The sequence below is a fragment of the Sus scrofa genome, chromosome 15 (genome assembly GCF_000003025.6).
Source record: "Sus scrofa isolate TJ Tabasco breed Duroc chromosome 15, Sscrofa11.1, whole genome shotgun sequence".
Lineage (NCBI taxonomy): Eukaryota > Metazoa > Chordata > Mammalia > Artiodactyla > Suidae > Sus > Sus scrofa.
Genome location: NC_010457.5, coordinates 63590376 through 63615824, shown reverse-complemented (window position 1 = coordinate 63615824; position 25449 = coordinate 63590376). Strand labels below are relative to the sequence as shown.

The following is a 25449-nucleotide window of genomic DNA, read 5'->3' as shown; positions in this document are numbered from 1 at the left end:
TTTATTTTCCATTTTAAATTCTTTTTAAAACTGAAATTAATATATATTCTCTGTCATCCTAGATATGTTCATGGATTTTTGCTTAAAGTTGTAAAATCCTAGTTCTAATTTTACCTAAACATATGTCTACCTTCTTTCTTTACCAAACAGGAATTTAAGGTATTCCTAAGAGACATAAAATAAAATGTCCCTCATAAATGAAAATCTGGAGCATTCCTTCCCCAAAAAGCCCACACTTTATAAAGAAACAAGTCAGGTTAAAGAACTGAGTGGATAACATGACTGGTATGAAATAACAAAAGTGCATTTATAGGATCAACTAACAAGAAGTGCCTCACTTAAAAAGAATACAACAGACAATGAAAAAAGCTTTAACTGTCTTGAAGAAGAAGAAATGTTACCCAAGAGTCACAAAAAAAGTTCTTTAGGCAAACAGACCACATTTGTCCTATGCTTCTGGAAACCTTCACGTGCTCTCCCCCACCCCCCACCTCCCGTGCCTTTTTCATTTTTTAGCCCTACACCCATGTTTCCAGGCTAGGGGTTAAACTGGGGCTAGAGCTGCCAGCCTATGCCACAGTCACAACAACGCGGGATCCATCCCAGCTGCACCACAGCTCAGGGCTACACCAGATCCTTAATCCACTGAGCCCAGGGAACAAACCCGCATCCTCACGGATACTAGTCGGGCTCCTTACTGCTGAGCCACAAGGGGAGCTTCCCCTTCCTGCCCCTTTATTAACCCTATTGTTGGGTTAGGACAATGGTTCACATTCCTTTGGCAACACAAAACTGAGATTTTTCATGCTGTTACAGAATCTACTTCAGTAATTAAGACAAGAAAAAAAACTTTATTATAGAATAAATTAAATCTAAACAGCAGAGCTCAAAATATCTGCCTTTCTATTAAAATACAAAACATCAAGCCTCTCATCCAGATTTATTAGAACAAAAACAAAGCCTTGTAAAGTAATCACCATCAAGGCTGCTGAATATACACACCCCAAATGTTTCATAAGAAACAGCAACTCCACCATAAAAATAAACGTACTTAAAAAGCGCTTAGGTGCTATAAAATAATGTGCAGGCACTGTGAATAAAATGAAAGGGTTTTTAACACATATAAGTGATAATGAACTTTAGTCAAAAGAAATATATCTTAAGAAAATTTCAATTGAATAATATGTTCAGAGAAAAGTGCTTAAGGTAATTAAGTTTCTATTTGCCTGGATCTTAATCAGAGACTTCTTTTGTTGTTATCCAATATCATATATTGTTAAGAAATACAGCAGTATGAATTAGGAAAAGCTATCTACTAAATGTAAGCATTTTTCTAAGACTCAGAAAATTTTTAAAGAGACTCTAGTGATCACTATTCCAAAACTGCTCTCTTTTTTTTCTGTCTTTTTTAAGGCCACACACATGGCATACGGAGAGTCCCAGGTCAGGGGTCGAATCCAAGCTGTTGCTGCTAGCCTACACCATGGCCACAGCAACACCAGATCCAAGCCGCATCTGTGACCTACACCAGAGCTCAAGGCAACTCCAGATCCTTAACCCAAGGAGCAGGACCAAGGATCAAACCCACGTCTCATGGATACTAATTGGGTTTGTTAACTGCTGAGCCACTACAGGAACTCCAAAAATCTTTTTTTGACTAGCTCAAATGTGGAAGGTTTGAGATTCTGCCTTCAAATGTAATAAGCACAAACAAAACTTTGAAAAACTGGGGGAGGGGGTGTTTTTTTACTCTAAAATGCTGCTGCCAAATGAGTTAATTCAGCTTTTGTTCATTATTTTTATCACTGAATAAGAGGAAAATGTAACAGTTCTTTCATAAGTTCCAGTAGCAATCACATTATATATGTCATTAAAAATGCATTTTAGGAAATACTTGTTGAAGATAGTTTATGAAATCCTGAGCTCATTAAAAAACTATGACATAATTTTTATGATAATTAGTTATAGCACAATAATTTCAGTTAATTTAATCTACTTACATTGTAAAAAAAAAAAGTTCCAAATTTAATTACTGCTCTATTACTGCTCTATTAATGCATAAGCCATGGCTGAGAATTATAACAGACCAAAAAGCATATAGGGTGGGCAGACCAGTTATTCTGCTTCCTTCAGCTGGGGAAGATCCTCAGGAAATAAAGCTAACCACTTTTTACATCCTGTAGCCTTTCCCCCTCCTCTAGCCTGCTGAAATGTTCATTTAAAACTCACTCCCCTGAATAACTAATAACCCACTGAAGGTATAAATGTAACCACCAACAAAGAGTCAAATCACACACACAAAGTATAGATGCAAAGAAAACCTAGGATGTACCATGTCAAAATATGTGATTATTACATATTAAATAATATATGAAATATATCAACATATGAAATAATCATATATTACTTTGATATATGCAAAATATATTGCATTTTATAGCTTAGTAATGACATTCCCTAAAAATGTCTGACCCTTAAGGAAGGATCAGACAACAGGAGAGACAAATTGTGATAATTTGTATTTCTAACAAAAATTTCTTTCAAAAGTATATAGAATACAAATTGTATAACATTTTGTAAATGTTCCATCCCCTGACCCCCTAAAAAGGAAAAGATAGTTGGTCTTCTTTCACCTATGCGAAAGTAATAAACAAAGCTACATTCCCACCTCAGTTATCTTGGCTAAAACAGTCTTGGTCATAAGATCTTATTCTCCCCACTTGAAATGAAACCTCCTCTCCAAGCCTCTCCTTTTTAGACTTTTCTTTTCTTCTTTAAAAGGACTGGCGCACACCCTAAGTGGAAAGCTTTTAAGCGCTAGACTATAAAACAAGCCTAGTCACTGTGCATGAGACACTGTGTACCAACATTACACAGCTAATACTCTAGCATCTATCTGACAGTCTAAAATGTAAATAGCACACACAGGAGAAGATAAGGGTTCTACTCAACATTCTTGCTAAAACTGCCATCCCCCTCCCTAAAAAAAAAAAAAAGTACACACACACCAAAAACATCTATATTCTTTTAATTCTTTTAACACCAGATTAAAAAGAAAATCACCTGGGGGAATTCTAGGAGAGATTAAGAACACTTGCCTTATAATTCTGTCTATAGCTGATCCTCACTCCACCTATAAATGAAGTATCTCTGAAAATGTCCAAAACTATTTCAACTTTAATTTTGTGCTATTTTATGGTTTTCTTTATTCAGTAAGTACAAGAGGAAAAAACTCCTTCTAAAGGTAGTACTACCTTAATGTCCTATTTATTTAGCACTGTTAGATGATTAAAGCTTACATTCATTCTTTCATTCAATAATAGTTTCCTGATCATTTAATGTGTGCCAGGCACTGAACATATGACTGAGGACAAACATATCAAAAATCTCTGCCTTCCAAGAGCTTCCATTTGAATGGAGTTTACAGTTTAAAGAAATGTCTAAACTATTTTGGGAGTTCCCTTCGTGGCTCAGTAGTTAATGAACCAGACTAGGATCCATGAGGATGTGGGTTTGATTCCTGGTTATGCTCAATGGAGTAGGGATCCAGCATTGCTGTGAACTGTGGTGTAGGTTGCAGACACAGCTGAGATTCCAAGTTGCTGTGGCTGTGGTGTAGGCTGGCAGGTGCAGCTGATTCAGTCCCTAGCCTGGAAAATTCCATATGCCATAGGTGCGGCCCTAAAAAGAAAAAAAAAAGGGAAGAAATGTCTAAACTATTTTGATTTAAAATATTTTAAAATTACAAGTCACACTTTGTCATCTTAAAGAATATTAACCATGAATTCAATTATTGATGATTTAAAGCCATCCTTAGGTACATTAGACTATGCTGATAGGACAATGCCCTCAGGAATAGCTGAATACTGTTATTTCTTTACTAAGTGCCCCCAAACCACAGACTGTTCCCATCTGAATTCTTCCTATATCTGCTTTATTGTTTTCCTATTTCTTCAAAAAAATCAGGCTGATGGTAATTTTCCCTTTTGATCTTTGAGTTCTCCAGCTCACTTCTAACTTGTTGCCAGTGTAGTCAGAAAACTGAGAGCCAAGTTAGTGAAAGCTGTGTTTAAAATAGAAATAAATTTAACTCTGAGCAAGGCCAAAGGAGCAACTTCTTAGCATTCTAGTGTTTGGATTTTCAACACTCTGGCTTTATCCATCCAAGAACGTTTTTCCTCCTTCCTTCCTTTGTTCTAGGTCAGTGGAGCTTGCCAGATAATTTCTGAAGTTTTCTGTATGCAGTATGGATGAAACAAACCACACAAGTCTCTTATGAAAATTAAGAATTGCAAACCTGGTACAAGCACATAGTCTGAGATTAGAAAAAGACAATTTTTATTTCAATTCTATCTCATCTGAACAAACTCACATTACTTATCTTGAAAAAAAATATGGCAAAGCTGTTTGCTTCTATTCTGGAAACAACTAGACCTTTTTTTTTTTTTGTCTTTTTGTCTTTTGTTGTTGTTGCTATTTCTTGGGCCGCTCCCGCGGCATATGGAGGTTCCCAGGCTAGGGGTCTAATCAGAGCCGTAGCCACCGGCCTATGCCAGAGCCACAGCAACGAGGGATCCGAGCCCGGTCTGCAACCTACACCACAGCTCAGGGCAACGCCGGATCGTTAACCCACTGAGCAAGGGCAGGGACCGAACCCGCAACCTCATGGTTCCTAGTCGGATTCGTTAACCACTGCGCCACGACGGGAACTCCTGGAAACAACTAGAACTTTTTCTGTGCTCCCTTGGATGTAAAGAAAAGTTTACAGGAGTTCCCGTTGTGGCTCAGTGGTAACGAATCCAGCTAAGTTCCATGAGGACGCAGGTTTGATCCCAGGCCTCAGTGGGTTAAAGTATCCAGCGTTGCTATGAGCTGTGGTGTAGGTCACAGATGCGGCTTGGATCCAGCGTTGCTGTGGCTGTGGTGCAGGTCAGCAGCTGCAGCTCCAATTCGACCCCTAGCCTAGGAACCTCTATGTTGCACACATGCAGCCCTGAAGAAAGAGAAATAAACAGAAAAAGAGAAAAAGAGAAAAGAAAGGAAGGGAGGGAGGAAGGAAGAAAGGAAGAAAGAAAAGTTTACAGATAAATGGGGCCAAAAAAGAATCTATCTGCCACTCTTAAAAAACTTCAAACTTCCTTGCTGAAAACTGGCTTATGAAAAACACACATACTGTTGGTGAGTGAAAGATAAAAATTGAACACTCTATGAGTTCCTGTTGTGCTGCAGCAGAAATGAATCCAGAACCATGAGGTTGCCGGTTCGATCCCTGGCCTCGCTCAGTTGGTTAAGGATCTGGCGTTCCTTTGAGCTGTGGTATAGGTCACAGACATGACTCAGATCTGGTGTTGCTGTGGCTGTGGTGTAGGTCAGCAGCCGAAGCTCCCTTTAGACCCCTAGGCTGAGAACCCTATATGCCGTGGGTGAGGCCCTAAAAAAAGCAAAAATAAAGATAAAAATAAAAATTGTACACTCTAGGAAAACAACCAAGCAAGAGTTCAACAAATACTTGGAAAAGTATCACTGAAGGACCTTCCCCAGTAAGGAAGATGAAAGGAGGGACATTTGTTCAGACAACATGCATTCAAGTGGAATTGACTGAATGCCTCCTATGTCCTCAGCAGTGCTCTGGGCACCAGCAATTTTTCTGCTCTCATGAATTGGGGGAAACAAAAAATAAACATGTAAACAAATTTTAAAATTGAGTATTTCAAAACTGACAAGTGCCATAAATAAAATAATTATGTTGGAGAGTGACTCGGGTAGGAGGGATCTACTTTAGATAGAATGTTCACGGAGGTTGTTTGGCAGAGATGTAACTGAGGAGGAAGGGCCAGCCACACAAGGGTCTAAGAGAAGGGCCTTCCACACAGAGGGGACAGGCATGCAAAGATACATAACACGTGTAAGTTTGGCCTCTATTGGACACTGAAAGGCCATGGTAGTGGCAGCCCAGGAAATGATTCAGGCAGTGGGTTCCAGATTAGGTTAGTGAGCCAGATAGGCGCCAAGTCATATATGCCCTCCTCCTAGCAAAGTGTTTATTCTGACAAGACAGAGATAGAAAATCAATGAAAGGTCTTAGTGCAATGATATGACGGAATTTATAGAGAGGGAGGGAGAAGACTAACCCTAGCTACATACAGTGTAAAGGATGTCTTTTAGGGTAATAAGAGTAAAAGTAGTTGTTTTTTCTTAAGGACACCATTGGCCATGTTCATAATAAGTAGAAAAATGTATGAGAAAAGGATGTAATGGGGAGAGAGAAAGGAAGAGTTAACAAATCACATGAGAAAACTGTCAAAAATGTAAACCACAATCACAAACAGGATTCTACAACAAGAAAACAAACACTTGGAGTTCCCGTCGTGGCGCAGTGGTTAGCGAATCCGACTAGGAACCATGAGGTTGTGGGTTCGGTCCCTGCCCTTGCTCGGCGGGTTAACGATCCGGCGTTGCCGTGAGCTGTGGTGTAGGTTGCAGACTCGGCTTGGATCCCACGTTGCAGTGGCTCTGGCGTAGGCAGGTGGCTACAGCTCCGATTAGACCCCCAGCCTGGGAACCTCCATATGCCGTGGGAGCGGCCCAAGAAATAGCAAAAAAAAAAAAAAAAGAAAACAAACACTTGAGGGATAATCTTGAATATAAATATCTATTGAACTTATACACTTGAAAGACTGTTCCCCCCCCCCCATTCAATCTGACAAGCTGGTAAGGAAGACAGAGTGCCATCTGAGAGAGCCTCTCGAATGCCAACAGCAGAAGTCTTTTTTATGTTTCTACTCCCCCTTGGGCTGGGGTATGTGGCAGGTGACTTCTTCCCCCACAATTCACTATGTCTTGAACTGATTTTGGAGCCGTATTGGAAAGGAGCACTAGGTCATATCTCAACAAGCAGAAGCACTTAGAACAATCCCCACCAACCACAAGGCAGGGCGCTAAAGAGCTGTGTGGAACTTACACACTGAGTAGAAATGTAATAGACAAGAGACTGCATATGATTAATTACATTTATTTATATTTATGGGTTTGAATCTTGAGGATGCCTGGCCTCTGCCTATTTTATTTCATAATTTTCCCCCTGCTGAAGACTGAAGAGCAAAAGTCAATTGCCTGAGTGTTGGCATCACACTGAAAACTAAAGGGCCGTGCATTTCAATTCCAGCTCAAGAAACACTCTGGCAGAGCATATGTAATTCACCAGACCCCAGTGGGCTAGGTTTGCACTGTTGTCAGTCAAAGCACATAGCTAATGGAAATCATGAGAGCACATTAGCAATTTATACTCAACAGCCTCTTCTCAACCATAAATTTTGAGATAATGTTAAGCAAAACCCAAAGTTAATCCCAAAAATTTAGCTCATGGTTTGAGTCTGTGATCTTACCACAGGACCATAAGGACTTACACGACGACTTACAAAATGACATTTCTAATAGGGTTCTTGTCAAAATGCCAGGTTCCAGTATCAACACGGTGACCTTCCGGGGTGACCTTACCCAGTGCGCTTGTGCCTACCCCCTCAGTCATTAATTCAGCAGCCTCCAGCAGCATAGTTTGTTTTTCAGACTATGTCCTGAGGCAGGCAAGTGCTCAGCAGCGATCACAGATTAGGCAGTCAGCACCTGGAGCCAGACGCCCATGCTGTGACAACCTCAGCCTCCACAAAACCACCTGACCTTAGATTCTGCACACAAAAGAATGAGATCATCTGCACTTCCTTTTTCAAGGCACTGCTAGATCCCATAACCCTGGTCTTTTGTCTCCAGAGCCTCTTGCATTTTGCCCACCCAAACTGGACAATAAAGGTAGGGCACCCACCAGGCCCAAATGACTGCCATACTCTTACCCCACTCTGACTTGAAAAGGCAACTTTTTTTTTTTTGTCTTTTTAAGGCCATAGCCACAGCATAGAGAAGTTCCCAGACTAGGGGTCACTACGGCCACAGCAATCCTGGATCCGAGGCATGCCTGGACCTACACCAGATCCTTAAACAAGGAGCAAGGGCTGGGATTGAACCCGTATCCTCATGGATACAGGTGGGTTCATTACTGCTGAGCCATGATAGGAACTCTGAAAAAGCAACATTTTTATGCTGGTAATAATTATAAAGGTCTAGAAATAAGTGGACAGCCTTAAGTAAGTTACACATTCTAGATTTCTTTATAGATTCCTTGATTACTTGGGATTTAATTCTTCTCGGATTAATTACACTCTGGGTGGAGATGGGGTAACAGGCAATAGAAAATTAACTATGAAGAGAGCAAAAGCAGATAAAGTAATATCTGTGTCTGTTTCTGTTTTAAAGAATATATGTATATCTGGGAGTTCCCGTCGTGGCGCAGTGGTTAACGAATCCGACTAGGAACCATGAGGTTGCGGGTTCGGTCCCTGCCCTTGCTCAGTGGGTTAACGATCCGGCGTTGCCATGAGCTGTAGTGTAGGTCGCAGACGCGGCCCAGATCCCACGTTGCTGTAGCTCTGGCGTAGGCCAGAGCAGCTATAGCTCCGATTAGATCCTTAGCCTGGGAACCTCCATATGCTGGGGGAGCAGCCCTAGAAAAGGCAAAAAGACAAAAAAAAAAAAAAAAAAAAAGGATATATGTATATCTGGCATTGCTGTGGCTGTGGTGTAGGCTGGCAGCTGCAGCTCCAATGTGAGCCCTAGCTCAGGAACTTCCATATGTGGTAGATGGGTCCATAAAAAGAAAAAAAAATAATAAAAATAAAAGGAACATGTGAATACACACACACACACACACACACACACACACACACACACTAAGGCTGGAAGGACATAATCGAGAATCTTTAAAATTTCATCTATGGGAGTTCTAGGGTGGCTCAGCGGAAACGAATCTGACTGGTATCCATGAGGGCACAGGCTTGATTCCTGGCCTCGCTCAGTGGGTTGAGGATCCAGCGTTGCTGTGAGATGTAGTGTGAGTTGCAGACATGGCTCAGATCCTGGGTTGCTGTGGCAGCTCCAATTCGATCCCTAGCCTGGGAACCTTCTTATGCCTCGGGTGCTGCTCTAAAAAGACCGAAAACAACAACAACAAAAAACTTATCTGTGAATGGTAGGGTTGAAAGTCATTTATTTTCATCCTGTGTGAATCATTTTTTAAATTTCTCAAGTGGGCATGTATTCTTCTTGTAAAAAAAAAAAACAATCTATGTGTGTCTATATGTGAAAGACATGAAAAAAAAAAAAAAAAAAAAGAGCACTAAAGAGCACCATTCAGATAGATAGCTGACATTTGACTAAATCCCATATCATCTGACCACTACTTGAATGATTTTCTGTTACAAAACTTTTCTCATCTTTAATGAACTAGAGTAAAAGACCCACACAGAGAAAGGGAAAAGATAGCTTGCCTTTAGAATTTATTAGGCATCTTGGAGCACGAACTAGAAAATGTCACAGAAATATCTACCTGATTCTGAAGAACAGTCTCTACCCTAACTGGAATGAATCAGCCTCCAACATCTGATAAAATAACTATTTAAGCCTGAGTTAAACTACACCTAAACTAGCCTCGAATTTTTAGTTATTCCATATTACATCATTTCAGGGACTTAAAGTTTAACACCACATCAGAAGTAATTGCAAAGCTGATTGAACTTACTGGAATTTAGTGTTCACCAGGGTTCAACTCCGTAAGTATAGAATCTCTTCAGCCAACAACATACCCAGGGGCCCCTTGACTGTGCCATCCCTGAAGGAAGCCCACCTATAGGTACACAGAGAAAGGATAGACCATCCTAGACAGAGGCCAACATTCTCACTCTGTCCGCATCTGTGATAACTCAGTGCTCACAGGCAGAAACACAGTTACTACCGTGGGCACAGCTGGGATTCTTCTAGTCATACGGTGCTGTCCTTGGCATATTCAAATGATACCACTGACCAGTTAATAGAACATTCTCTGCAGGAGGCAGCCCGTGGAGAAGTCATCAGAGACCACAACGCTGGACTGAATTCCAACTTAGTCACTTACTAGCTGTGTGACTGACTCTGAAATTTAGTCTTCTTACGCATAAAATCTCATCTATTTCACAATTTACATGGAGAATTTGAGATATAGTAAAAAAGGTATGAAACTATATATGTTATCAACAACTCCCATTGCTAATAAACAACCTACAATGGGCTCCCACATTTGCTGGAACTCTACATCTGCTGAACAGGGCCATAAAGACTGTGGTTAGAGAGAACAAGAGCAGCTGGAGCCCCGCTTTTAGCCCCTGCAGCACTTGGCTCTGACCAAGCAAGGGCACTTAAGACTCACACTCACACATTGGGAAATGAATCCTGTCATTTCCCTGGGAAAACAAAACAAAACAAAACAGTAGGCAGGCCCCTTCCAGCATTTCTCTAGCATCTCTCCCCAAAATAACCATTCTCTTCAACAGAAGGAATGTTGTTATTTGTGGAGCTTTCTATCAAACATGAAAACCCTGTAAAGTCCAGCTCTAACACAGATCTAACTCCAGGCCATCGGTTACCTGTCACAGAGGTCACAGGGAGCAGCAGGTTCTATTCCACTTTAGATCAGACTCTGATCACGTGGAGTCCAATGTTTATACATCTGTCTATCTCAAGGAGTGCTCTTAGTTGGAGGATTTAAAACATTCCCTGTAAGAGGCTTGATCTAAGGTTTGTGTCCTGAGTTAACCCAAGCCACTGGGACAACTTTGACCCCCTAAGAGTGGATTTTTTGTCCTATATTCAGAATACTTCCCGGCACTTATTTTTAGTTCAGATAGGGTGAGGAGTTGCTCTCCAGCTCTATCACAAACCCTGAATACCATCTATTGTGGGAGGAAAAAAAAAAAAAAACTAAAACTAAATACAAACCCCAAATGCTGCCAAAACAGCCAACTCCATGAGTCAATATATTGGTTTACAGAAATCAAGAAATTTCTAGAAAATGTGTTCCTTCTAGGCAGACGCCCTCCCTTATCTCCAGAGGTAAAAACACATACCAATCCTGCTGTATAGCACTGGGAACCATATCTAGTCACTTATGATGGAGCACGATAGTGTGAGAAAAAAGAATGTATATATGTGTATGTGACTGGGTCACTTTGCTGTACAGTAGAAAATTGACAGAACACTGTAAACCAACTATAATGGGAAAAAATAATTTAAAAAGACACACACACACATACACACCAAGACTTGGGTGAGCCAACCAGGCAGCAAGAACTTGCAAACAAGAGGCATCTTAGGTGCCAAAAGGTTCTTGTCTGGCCATTTATTCAGTGCTTGCCAACTCCTGTCCAAGAGTCTATTGTACTGCCCAAACCAGGTCCAGACCATCCACTCCACACCCCACAGACTCCTCCACCACCCCCTCAATTCATCCTTGCCCTATTCTGTATCAATCTCTAAGAAGGACTGACTTACTGCTGCCACCTCATCTCATATTTGCTCTTCCCAATCTTCAACTAGATTCTTATTGCTGACATTTGAGTTACATAATCTAAATTCTCTGTTACATATAGCTAATCAATTCTTACATTTATGTTCAAGGAAAGCAAGGTCTGAAAAGACATAAAAGGGACTGGACAATTTTACCAAAGTTCTAAAACATTCCACACACCAATCCTGAAATCATAAGCAGGCACTACAAACCGCCCAGACAATCATACTTAAACAATACCTGAAATCCCCATTTCTTTGGTGTTTGCATTTCTTATCTGTATAACTGAAAAATGATTACAATCCAACATAAAACAATGACAATGGTGGACTAAATCACTGGATAACAAATAAAAGTCATTCAGTAAAAGAAAACACAGGATTATGTCTGCCTCCCATTTTAATTAACTATATGGTCACCAATTTTCTCCTGCATTTATCCTCTACGTCATTAGAAAATTTGCCTTCATTGTTAAAGAAAAAGAAGGAACACAAAATATAATTTAGATGTCATAACAAGAAGGCAATACATAAATTTAATATGTATTAAATTTTAACTTAATTCAATAAATTCATTTAGCACCTACTGGTGTTAGACCATGAGTAAACAAAGATGAATGAAGTTTCTGACTTTGGGAGTTCCTGTCATGGTGCAGCAGAAACAAATATGACTAGGAACCATGAGGTTGTGTGTTTGATCCCTGGCCTCACTCAGTGGGTTAAGGATCTGTTGCCATAAGCTATGGTGTAGGTCACTGAAGGGGCTCAGATCCCGAGTTGCTGTGGCTGTGGTGTAGGCAGGCAGCTGCAGCTCTGATTGAATCTCTAGCGTGGAAACCTCCATATGCTGCAGGTGCGGCCCTAAAAAGCAAAAAAAAAAAAAGCAAAAGCTAAGGGAAATCAGGAGACTAGTTATAAATAAACTGGGGACATGGGGTTAAGGGAAAGTAGGAAACATCATGAGGGCAGATTTATGGAGAAAGTAATAATTGACTCAAACGCTGAAGGTTCAAAAGATGGAGGTGAACATGAGCAAAGACATGATGGTAAGAATGAATATTGCATTTTCAAGAACAAAGGGGTGTGATACGTATGTTGAGAGAACAGGATGGAACACAGTAGTCCTAAGTGAGGAGATGAGGAGACTGAACGGGCAAGCCAGAATAACTCTCTGGAGATCTTAAGTGCCATTCTAAGGGCTTTGGCCTTTGTCCAGTAAGCAATGGATTGCCAAGGAAGGCTTTTAAACATATTTGTTGGCTACATACTGTGTTATAAGTCAGTTGACATATGTTACATTAATCCTTACAACATTCCTAGTAGGAGTGATGGAAGCACACTTGAATTTATAAGACCATTCTCCCATTCCCCATTTCCTAAAGCAGTGTTGAGAGATAAACTAAAAATATATGCATCTGAGAGAAGGGAAATCAGGAGACTAGTTATAAACAACCAAACACAAACTCCTAAGGGTCTATACTAAGCAATGGCAGTGAAAATGGAGTGGAGAGTGAGCACAGAGCCTAAATACACTTGCTAAGGTGACTGTTCCCAGAAGCAGCATTCCTTCGCTTCTGCCAAATAGGAGAAAGTACCTTCCCCAGGGGTTGTGGCACCATCTTGGCTGAAAAGAGGCCCTCAGACCACCTGGTGCTCCTGTCCACTTAAGGGCAGTCCCCAAGGAGGCCTTTATACTCCACATGGTCACCACACCATCAAGAGATGCCCTAGGGCTGCAGATAACTCTGAGGAGGTTTTTGCTCACCCTTGGCCACCACACCATCAAGAGATGCCCTAGGGCTGCAGATAACTCTGAGGAGGCTTTTGCTCACCCTTGGCCACCAATTACATCAACAGGAGCTGCCAGAGGTCAGAGTCCAGCTTCCCTCAAGACCTCCCCCAGACTAATCCCATTATGCTCCACAATCCTCTTTACCCCAATCTTCACCAGGAGCCCAATCTGCTCCTTCTTGCTCTCACCTTGTCAGCCCTGCCCCCTCCATTGAAGCCCTCTATCCTTTTTTTTTTTTTTTTTTTTTTTTTTTTTTTGTCTTTTTAGGGCCGAACCCCCAGCATATGGAGATTCCCAGGCTAGGGTTTGAGTTGGAGCTGTAGCCACAGGACTTAGCCACAGCCACAGCAACATGGAATGGGAGCCTCATCTTCAACCTACACCACAGCTCATGGCAATGCCGTATCCTTAACCCACTGAGTTAGGCCAGTGATCAAACCTGCGTTCTCATGGTTTCTAGTTGGGTTCATTAACCACCAAGCCACGATGGAAACTCCTAAATTTATCCTTTTCTTTTCTGAATGCTCCTTTCACTAGGCAAAATCCAGACACATGGAGAAAGCAAAATTTAATCTGAATTTTGAAGGCTGAAGCCTATTAATGCTATCTTCCCAGCATGCAATGGGCATGGCCAAAAAAATAATAATAATAATACACACCTGTTCATACAACTACAATTCCTTAGTTGGGCAAAGAAGAAAACAGACTCTTACCTGCAGTCTTGCTCCAACCTTGCTTGCCCTGCCTACCATAATCCAGTCTACTTTGTAGAGCCAGAGCAGTCTTTGACAGCAGACATTCTCCATGGGAACAGTAACACCCACAAAGGGACAAAGTTGGTTCTTGGTGGGGGTCAGTGAAAAATCTTACATATTACAATGAATTGTGGTCCTCCAAAAATCAACTCTACCAACAAAATCTTATTATTTTAATATTTAAGGAATACTCTCTGGCTAGGGAAAAATTAATTTAAATTTTTAATTGATTAACCGTAGCAATTTTTCTTCTTAGAAAGACATAGTTTTTTTAAAAAAAGTTGAGAAACACTGTTTTACAGCAAAACCACATCATTTCATTTAGCAGCACATAATCTTCCAATGGCTTATATAACCTTAAAATGAAATTTAAATGCTGGGAGTTCCCACCATGGCTCAGTAGAAATGAATCTGACTAGTGTCCATGAGGACACAGGTTCAATCCCTGCCTCACTCAGTGAGTTAAGGATCTGGTATTGCTGTGAGCTGTGGTGTAGTTCACAGGTTCGGCTCAGATCTGGCGTTGCTGTGGCTGTGGCTGTGGCCAGCAGCTACAGCTTCGATTTGACCCCTAGATGGGAACCTCCATGTGCTATGGATGCAGCCCTAAAAAGACAACAACAAAAAACACAGAACACCTAAAGTAGAAGTAAAATTTCCAACAGTTGAGGGGTGAATGGAAGGTAGGTAGAAGAAAAATAGTATTTTAAATATACTTTCAGAAGTACAGCTTGAAAGAAAAGAAAGTGAGCAAGTAGCCAGAGGGAGTGCAGAGAAGAGGAATAGTTTAGGGTTTTAGTCTTATTGTTATTGTGATGGGAGAATCTTCACTACTCTGATAAATATTTCAAATGCAGGTGAACATGGAGAAATTTCATAGAGTAAGCTAGCTGAAGGGGTGAGGGCTCCAGAGTATTGGGGAAAGCATCATCTCTGGAAAACTCTACCTCTAAGTTGTAGTTGATAGAGTTGATGGATTCAGATACAAGAAAGATGTGGAAAGGAGAAAAAAATATTAAGAGTTGGCCTGAGACCACTGTTTTCTCAGTATGACAGGAAGCAAGGACACTGTGAAGGGGACAGTTAACTCTTCACCCAAAACCCATAATCTCTTCTGCTCCCAGCTAAACAACATTCGCCAATCTCCCTTGTTGATAAGTGTGACTGTGCACCTGATTTCTGGTCACTGTTATGTGAGTGGAACAGTTACATTCATTTCAAGACTAAGCATTTAGAAAGTGGATGTGTTTCTTTTCTCTCAGAGATGCCGGAGACAGTTGAAAAGAAAGCCCTAAGGGATGGCAGAGTCACAAAATGAAAGGTTTCAGGGTGCCTGAATCATCAACTGGAAGAAAGCCATCCACCACCAAGACTATGACATGATCAAGAAGTAAACATCTGTTGTGTTTGTGCTTTTGTCTATTTTCAGATCTGTTATAACAGTTCAGACTGCTCTAACCACTAACAATTATCTTTTGACAAAAAAAAAAAAAAAGCACAGTGGAGTAGAAGGCTCAAAGAAAATGCTTGAAAGTTTGGAAAAAATTTGGCAACAAATAGGAATAGGTGCTGTCTAGAAACAGGTAAAAGAACGGACTTGTGGCTAAAGATGAAGAACATTTGTTCACTTTTCCAACAGCATTCACAAACCCAGGTGTAGGAGTGGAAAAGGCAGACTGATACCTAGTTGCAAGGTGTTTGCACATGCATTAAGACCAGAGAGGATTATAACAATGTCACAGGTTCCTAGAGTCAAATCAAAAGGAATATTGTTTCAGGAAGGCATACTGTGCTAGGCACTCAATGTCTGAAAAGGTTCAGTATCACTTGTGGAAACTGTTGAACCACAGTATTGGGAAATGGAAGTGTCAAAAGACGAAGTTCAGTAAGTTGAGCAAGGGAATTCATTTTATCACTACTTTTTTTTTTTTTTAGCAAAAAAAGCAGGAAATGGATTATAAAAATATAGGTGGGATTATCTCTTGAGTCTATTATTTCTTCATAGTTTTAAGGAGTTTCTGTCATACCAGAACTTAACTTTGGCTTTGAGTGAGTTATATAAGTTCTCTGGAACTCTGCTTTCTCACTGATATGAGATCACTGTTATATGGAATGATGTGTGCAAAGTGCTTAGCACAGAGCCTAGTAAATGGCTCTTGTTCTAAATTATGCTATTTATTACTGATTGTAAAAAGGCAAGACTGTGTTAGATCTTTGACCCTCTTCCTATGTTAAGATTCTATGAATCTATATTTTTTAGATATATATCCCAGTGGGTTGGGATGGGGAAAAGGAGTTAATACTAGCAAATACAATAGAAGAGAGAAGTGAAAATATACCTGTTATCACAGATCCTATAAACACAAGCCAGGAGGCAGATGCAGAAAATGCTGCATCCTCCCAATATGAATGCTAAACCTGGACAGGCTGAGATGAAGGACACCCCAAACTCAGGTAAGGAAGAGGAAAAGTTAGACCAGGTCCAGCGGGGAACAGAACTCACTGGCCAAGACTGGCTTCCTCTTAGGCAAGACAAGAACAATAAGACACTGCATGCTTTTACGGCTTTAAATTCATTTGGTCCTGCCATTTTACCCCGTTTTTCAGAGGAAGAAACTGACAGGTACAGAGACTGACCAAAACCACACTTAGGTGGCTCTAATGTAACTTCAGGGATGTGCACAAATAAACAGTTACCCCAAAGCTCCTACATAAAGGTCCCCAAGGTTTTGTCTTAGGATCTAGACACCTTTGAGATAGTTATGAATAAAACTAGGAATAAAAGAGATCTAGGAATTCCACTGTAGTCCAGTTGGACTGGATCACAGGGAAGAGAAAGGCAGAATCTTAATAAGGGGCAAGACTGGAAGGTCCATGAATTCAAAGACAGGTATTTAGAATTTGGTGCAACAGGGGCAGAGTGACCCACGGAAGGGTGGAACAAAGAGTGATAAGATCAAAGCAGTTTTGATATTACCACAGGGAAACAAAACATCCTTTCTTTCTTCAGTTTAAATAAAAGGAAAGAGACTTTGGTGAATTACTTTTGTCACTTTTCAAATGTATTCAGAAGTTTGTTGTCTTTTATTGAGACCCATAAAATCCTAAGGAAAAATTTCCTAAAATGTTTATCTTGAACTTCAACTTTTTTTTTTTTTTTTTTTTTTTTGTCTTTCTGCCTTTTCTAGGGCTGCTCCCTCGGCATATGGAGGTTCCCAGGCTAGGGGTCTAATCAGAGCTGTAGCCGCTGGCCTGCACCAGAACCACAGCAACGTGGGATCCGAGCCGAGTCTGCAGCCTACACCACAGCTCACGGCAATGCTGGATCCTTAACCCACTGAGCAAGGCCAGGGATTGAACCCACAACCTCATGGTTCCTAGTCAGATTCATTAACCACTGAGCCACGATGGGAACTCAGAACATCAACTTTTATTACTACTGTATATAACCAACCAGCTTTAGTGGTCACTGGTGCATATGAGGTAAGTAGGAAAGCTTTCTAAGCATCTGTCACCAAGTACTTCAAGGCCATCTCATTTAATAGCAGCACCTTCTAGAAATCTCATTTTCAGAAAACAGATTCTCAGAGTTCCTGTTGTGGCGCAGTAGTAATGAATCCGACTAGTATGCATGAGGTTTGATCCCTGGCCTTGCTCAGTGGGTTAAGGATCTGGTGTTGCCATGAGCTGTGGTGTAGGTTGCAGACTTAGCTTGGATCTAGTGTTGCCGTGGCTGTGGTGTAGGCCAGCAGCTGCAGCTCCGATTCAACCCCTAGCCTGGGAACTTCCATATGCCACAGGTGCGGCCCTATAAAGCAAAAACAATAACAACAACAACAAAAACCCGTCAACAAAAGATGAAAATCCTGGAATACAAGGAAAAAAAACCCAAAAACCACAACTGCATTCATCTCAGGACACAAAATTTTAGTTAAGGACAAACACTGACCACAATCATTATCTAAACATCCTCAGATATTCAAACCATCCGCTCCTCATTTCCTTTTCTTTAAATGGTCCTGAAATCAATCCCTGGTCAGGTTATATACGAAGAGGTCTAAAGTTGGAAATTTCCTGGTTTGTGGCCATTTGGGCCCTTGTCTTTTTCACTTGGAGTTGAATCTGACCATTTCTGCCTCCTACATTTCTCTCCCCCATCATGTCAACAATTCTAAAACAAGGAAATATAAATGCCCTTTATTAACTTCTTCTTCCTCATAACACAACTTCCAAGTTTCCTTTGTAAAGGTGATGAGCCTTGATGGAATTTTCTAAGTATTTTGACAAGCATCTAAAATCAGTTTTAAAATACCATCTTAGTTTAGTTCCATTCAGTCTTTGCCTATCTTCCAAAATAACAATCCTAAAATTAACCAGTTGTAGGGGTCCCAGACTTAATGACTAGTGATTTTTCCCCTGAAACTTCAGATGAAAACAATATCCTATTGCTCATAACTGGACAGAGTAATAAGCAGGCTGACTGATACACTGTTTTAAACCAAACACGTAAAAAGTGGCAAGAAGAGTTATCACTTTTCACTCCAATCCTGGGCTTTAAAACTTCAGAGAAAGTGAAAAATATTTTTAGAATTATATTGTAGGTTTCTAATACACTTCTCCATAGAGTTCATTTTTGAAAGTATATTTGATTGTGCTCGCTTTTTAATAACACTGAATTACAAAATAGCAAACATTCTTGAAACAAGGATGATCTATTGTAATATTCAGGAAACATCAAGTCTCTCCAACTACTTGAGCCCATTTTTACCTCTCCCTTCCATCAGCACAACTGTTTACACCTAACATTCTACCACTCTGTATATGACTACCTAAGATCTTATGTTGGTCTCTAATTGTTTGACATCTATATGTTTTACCTTCTTAAAGGAACTCACACCTTCTCAAAAGTGGAATAACCATACTGTTTTCTTTACCTAGCACTTGTTAACTATTTAATGAATGCTGCAGAAGCCTAGAGAATATTTCATTTATGAAGTCAAGTGTTGGGAGTTCCTAGTTGCAGCTCAATGGTAACGAACCCAGCTAGTATCCATGAGGAGGACGCAGGTTTGACCCCTGGCTCCACTCAGTGAGTTAAGGATCCAGCATTGCTATGGCTGTGGTATAGGCCGGCAGCTACAACTCTGATTCTCTCCCTAGCCCAGGGAAATTCCATATGCCGTGGGTGCAGCCCTAAAAAGATTAAAAAAACAGTCAAGTGTTATGTATATTTGATTTCTAATGTTCTTTGTAAAGTTGTGCTTCCTTTCTTTTCTTTTTCTTTCCTTTTGGCCATACCTGCAGCGTGTGGAAGCTCCCAGGGTGGGGATCAGACCCATGCCATAGCTGTGGTCTAGGCCACCGCAGTGACAATGCTAGATCCTTAGCCTGCTACACCACAATGAAAGTATAAAGTGTTGTTTCTGTGCTTAGGACAATCTAGTGAGTATGGCTATTGACAAGTAGAAAAAAAAATCAAGTTTTGGAAAACCTAAGCAGAAATTTCACCACATTAAAATAAAATAAAGGAGTTCCCGTCGTGGCGCAGTGGTTAACGAATCCGACTAGGAACCATGAGGTTGCGGGTTCGGTCCCTGCCCTTACTCAGTGGGTTAACGATCCGGCGTTGCCGTGAGCTGTGGTGTAGGTTGCAGACGCGGCTCGGATCCCGTGTTGCTGTGGCTCTGGCGTAGGCCGGTGGCTACAGCTCCGATTCAACCCCTAGCCTGGGAACCTCCATATGCTGCGGGAGTGGCCCAAGAAATAGCAACAACAACAACAAAAAGACAAAAAAAATAAAAAAATAAAAAATAAAAAATAAAATAAAATAAAGAGGAGAAGTTAGATAATGATTTAGGAATTGTTTCCCTTCTCTAATAACCATAGCTGCCACTAACCTCCCCCTCCCCCCTTCCCCCATCACATACACAAAATAAACTGGATGATTCATTCACAACATACAAAAGCTTGAGTTCCCTGATGATGCAGTGGGTTAAGGATCCAGCATTGTCACTGCTGTGGTGCAGGTTCAATCTCTGGCCCTAGAACTTCTGCATGTCATGGGCATGCCCCCTTCCCAAAAAACAAGAATAACCCCCCCCCAAAAAAATGCAAGAGCGAAATTATCTGGCTAACTGCATTCTTTGCCCAAATCTTCCTTTCTTGAATATAAAAAGTAAAATATATGAGAAAGACGAAAGCTAATATTTTGACGTCTACTATCTAACAGGAACTTCACTAGGAGTTTTACATGTGCCATATCATATATTATTACCCACATTTTGTCAATGAGACAATTGAGGCCCTGAGAGGCTGAATAGGCCAAAAGTCTTTGGTTTTCTTCCCCTGATTACACTCAGCTAGAGTTTGTCCCACAGTTCAGTAATTCATTGAGAAAACATTAATTGAGCCCTTATCTCAAGCTAGTCACTACTCTAAGCATTACAAATATGAAAAGTGTGTGAGACAGACCAAGCCTTCTCACATTACTTACATTCCAGTGATGGAAGCGGAAACCAAATACCCAAACAGGATAATTTCAGAGTTATAGTAGTTTACCAATATGGCTTATGTACAATGATAGACAAATACTTCTAAATATCTATGAGATTAAATAGTTACAAAACAAGGGTGGGGCGCGGGGGGGGGAGGCACTGACAACTGGAAACACTGCAACCCTCTTGTCAATTACTGAGCTAATAAGTCATTGCATCTTTTTTTTTTTTTTTTTTTTGCTTTCTAGGGCTGCCCTCATGGCAAATAAAGGTTCCCAGGCTTGGGGGTGGAATCTGAGGGGCAGCTTCTGGCCTACACCACAGCAACGCAGGATCCAAGCTGCGTCTGTGACCTACTCCACAGCTCACAGCAATGTCAGATCCTTAACCCACTGAGCTAGCTAGGCCAGCGATCGAACCTGCAACCTCATGGTTCCTAGTCTGATTCGTTTCCGCTACTCCACAATGGGAATGCCGCCATTGCATCTTTTAGCGCTGCTCAGAATGTCTATGTGACTATAGTGTGGCTAAAAAGACTATGTAACATATCAGGCTGGACAGCTCCAACAATGTTGGTTCTCAAACCACCAATTCCATCTTTATCCATTATTACTAAGGATTGCTGCATTATTTGAAGAGTTGATTTGGAAAAATCAAAGAAGTGTTGTAACTTGACATAATCCCCCTAGGAGAAACACAGGAGGGTTTCAACATTCTCATCATGAGGTTTCCCAGTCTACACTTGATATCCATTGAGCAATGGAATCCAGCATTCAGTCAGCAAAAACTGAGACTAGAGTGATCAGTAGCTACCAGGAAGTGCCTGGCCCCATTTCGGCATTTCCCATTACCCTCCACACTCCAAAAGGAAACCTCACTTCTATTAAACTGGGGATCATATGCAAAATTACGTTTTGTTTTAAGCAATGAAGACTCAGTGGAACTTACCCTTCTTTCTCCCACCTATTTTATACAAGTATAAAAACTAACTAAATTAGCTGTTGGCTATTTCCATAGCCTGCCCCACCCCCCACAATAAAGTGTTGTAATTTGGGTGGGCCCCTGTCACTAAGACTACTCAGAATTTGCATTTGTAAATTTCTTTGGAACTTCTTAGGAAGGCATTTGGGGGGTGGGGAGGGAATAAATGCTCCTCAGTTTAAGGTGGATAGCTGTCTAGGGACCAAAGGCTAAGATCATTCACAGCCAAAGTAGTCTGCAAATCTATTTTTTGCTCGTAGAAGTTACTACGGGCAGAGCTGGGGCTGTTTTAAATCCATCAGTGTACATCTTTCATTTCCTCCTGGAACTGCACTCCAGCAAGTGAAATCTCCAAAAAGCCTCTGTCCCCTTCTAGAATCTTTCCCTCTCTTGCTTCAGAAAGGAGCAACAATCCTTTTTTAGAAGACAGGCGACATCCACAAGCAGAAAGTTTGCAGCAAACTTTCAATTAGATACCAACCCTCGCCCAAAAGTCCTGCTGCTTTACTAAGGAGGAAAATGCATTACACCCCACTGCCCTCCAAAACGTAAACACCTAAACCATCTAAGACTGACCCACGTTTGTAGGTGAAGTTCTAAATCTTGCCCCAGATTCCGCCACCACCCACCCCAACACCGGACTCCAGGAGGTGATTGAGAGACCATTCCCCGCTACAACCCAGGGGGCGGGGGCAGGGGGGTCTCCTAGGAGGCACACACCTGAGATTGGTCCTCTCGCGCGAGGGGAAAGAGCAGGAGCACTGGGTTCCTCCGGCCGGGGCGGAGTCTGCCTCCCCCCTGAATCAGAGCCTCGGCCCTGGTACCGGCGGCGAAGAGCGCGCGGATGTCACCCTGGGGAGGGCAGGGCAAGTGTAACCCGACGCGCCCAGCGCCGCCGCGCCCCGCCTCCCGGGCAACTTGCTCCTCCCGCTCCTCCTCCTGCTCCCCTCCCCGAGGGCCGAGCCTGGCGGCGCGGCTGCCTCATCCAGGCGGATACCGCGGGCCCTGGCTCCTCCGGCCCAGCGGGGAAACGCGGAAGTGGAGGCGGGGGACCCCGCCCGGGAAGGCGGGGGGGGGGGGTGATGGGGGTGGGGAGAGAAGCGCTGTGAACCAGCGGGAGGCAAGCGAGCGAGGTCTCCGCCGCCCAATGAACGTGACGAGACCTGGCCACCGGGCCATGGGGCCCGCCGGGTGGGGCCGCGGCGTGGCAGATGCGTGGTCCTCGCTCCAGGCTGTAGTTCCTGCCCTGGGCCCTGGCCGGGCCGCACTCCAGACCCACCACCCCGCCTTGCCAGCCGGCTTGCGGGCTGGGAAGTCCCGGCTGAGCTAGGCCGGAGAAAGACTGTGGAGGTGTTCGATTTTCTCGGCTCCCTCCCCTACCCCCGCCCCGCCTTGAGGGTATCCCTCACACCTGCCGGGGAGAGAGGAGTCACTCGCTTGCCCGAAGGCCGGCGGGGCTGGCTTACCTGATTTCTCGTCACCTGCCCCCGAATCTGGCCTCCCCTATTCGGCAGAAAGCCTTTTCTTGGCCTAGAAACGCGTCTGGGAGAGGCCGACGGACCCCTGGGCCCCCACTGTCAGAGCCAAAGCCTTCGCCAGGGCTCCCCCCCCCCCCGCCGTCCCCCCGTCCCTGCTCTCTGGAGGTGCTCCTGGCCTGCTGACACTGCGCCTCCGCCCCCCACCCCCCACCCGGCAGCGTCAGCGGGGAGACCCGCAGGGAAGATCAAACCCAAGCTTTAGGGGACGGGATGCTGAGCTTAGGCTCCTCAGGCCCAGCCTTGTACAGGTGGGGGGAGGGGAGAGCCCAGGCAGCAGAGTAGCAGGCTTCCCCGTTGTACCCCAAATCCGACCCTGCCCACTGAGCATGCCCAGCTCACTTGTTGGAAACTCCAAGTGCTAGAGGAGCTCGAGGGGACCCAAGGAAGGCTAAGATGGGGTTCAAATGGATCCATTTCTTTAAGGTCTTTCCCACGAAGATCTCTGGGAGCTTTGCACATAATGTTTCTACCGTGGTGCTATTGGAAAATACCCAGGAAGAGTTGGAAAGGCCTTTCGAAAAATGGGGTGGGGGCAGCCAGATTAGTTCCAAAGAATAGAAAGCATGGGTTTTTTTCAGCCAATTATTTATTAAGTCATTCACTAATTTCTTTACATTCCAAATAATTATTATAATTGACCAGGAAATGTGTAGATTCATGGAGTCTCAAATGGTACCAGGAAACCAGCCCATCCAATGGGTAGTCTATCGAGTGGAACAGTGGTTCTCAGCCTTGGATACACATTACCATGGGGGATGGGGGAGGGGTATTAAATGATCAGTGCCAGGTTCCCATCCCCTGGATCCATGGAATCAGTCCACGATGGAACCTAGAAATCTTTATATTTTAAAACTGTGTGTCTCAAAGTGTACCTGGGGGAGCCAGCGGAAGTGGGCATTACCAGAGAATTCTGGGGCCAGGGCCTAGCTGATTGAACAAGTCATTCCAGAGATTCAGATGCACGATATCTCTTGAGAACCACTGTTGAAAGCTCCCCCAGATGACTCACATGAGCACCCAGGCAGGGTTGAGAACCCCTGTAATAGATCATTGCTTTTACATGTTTTCATATTCTAAAGATGTGAACAACATGTTACACAGAAAAGTAATAATCATGTTGATTTCTGATGCCAGTCCAGGATTACCTTCCCACTAATTCTCCAGGAACATTTCAGTACTTGGAGACCACCTATTATTATTCACTTTTGTACTTCGGTGCCTAGCACAGTGCCTGTAGCGTAATAGATATTTGATCATTGTTTATTGGTATGAAATGAATGCCTAGGGTAAGATTTGTTCTAGGCCCTGTTATGTCCACGGTTTATTTTCCCCACAAGTCCTAATCACCTTGCTAGCTAACAAGCCAGGAGGGATTCAGATCTCATCAATAAGCTGTGACCATCCATGATGGTCCAATACAAGTCTGACCCTGACAGAATAGGACGGGGGGAGGTAGAGAATTTTAAGGAAAGGAAAGTCAGAAGCATCAGTCATGATTTCACTTGCCAAACTTGGGGCCCAAAGCAACCAGAGGAAAGCAGAAGGACACTAGACATCAGTGGAATTCAGGAAAGGCATTGAAGGAAAAAATGGGAGGGCTTAAGGGAGGAGAGATAAGAAAGCTTAACATGATAAACATACAACTTAACTCTAGATCTTTTCATTCTAAACGACCTACCTCAGCCCTCTTCTTCCCCATGTTTCAGACACAACCAATCTCAGCTAAAGCCTTGAAAAACAATTTTTTAAAATTAGAGATTGTTATAAAATAGTTATGTCCCATGCATAAACACATAGCAGATTTGTAATTATTCAACATAGGTTAACCATCCACTTTTATTCAAGACAAAAGTGGTTTTAAAACATTAAATGTATATAGTGGATAATTTTTAAATGCAGAGGTTTATAATACTTCTGCTTTAAGAGCCACAGAGACGTACACAATCAAGAAGTACTCCACATTTACTCCATCAATATTTTCTAGAAAGAATTAAGCGTAAAAATAAAATTTTCCTTTAGCCTTAAACATAACGCTTTAAAATTGAGGATATGATTTATGAGTACTTAAAGTGGCTTTCCCCCTGTCTCTTTCTGCCCCTGTGTCTTCCTTATTTTTTTCAAATTTTTTTTCTTTTGTCTTTTTGCCTTTTATAAGGCCACTTCCAAGGCATATGGAGTTTCCCAGACTAGGGGTCCAATCAGAGCCGCAGCTGCCGGCCTACACCAGGGCCACAGCAACTCGGGATCCGAGCCACCTCTGCAACCTACATCACAGCTCACGGCAATGCTGGATCCTTAACCCACTGAGCAAGGCCAGGGATCAAACCCACAACCTCATGGTTCCTAGTCAGATTCGTTAACCACTGTGCCACAATGGGAACTCCTGTGTCTTCCTTATTATGATAAGAATTCCACTGAGGAGTTCTCATTGTGGCACAGCAGAAATGAATTCGATTAGTATC

The 25449-nt window shown here is 42.4% G+C and overlaps 1 protein-coding gene across 3 annotated transcripts in view; it reads right to left on the bottom strand.

Annotated features, from left to right (window-relative positions):
• Positions 1-23102, bottom strand: part of GPD2 (glycerol-3-phosphate dehydrogenase 2) — a 135914-nt gene extending 112812 nt beyond the window's left edge. For 2 of the 3 annotated variants that reach the window (XM_021075778.1, XM_021075777.1), the window contains exon 1: positions 22170-22334. The gene's annotated coding sequence lies outside the window, so the exon portion shown is untranslated. Of the gene's footprint in view, positions 1-22169; positions 22335-22915 lie in introns of those variants that run through there. The other variant, XM_021075780.1, reaches the window with a different exon arrangement.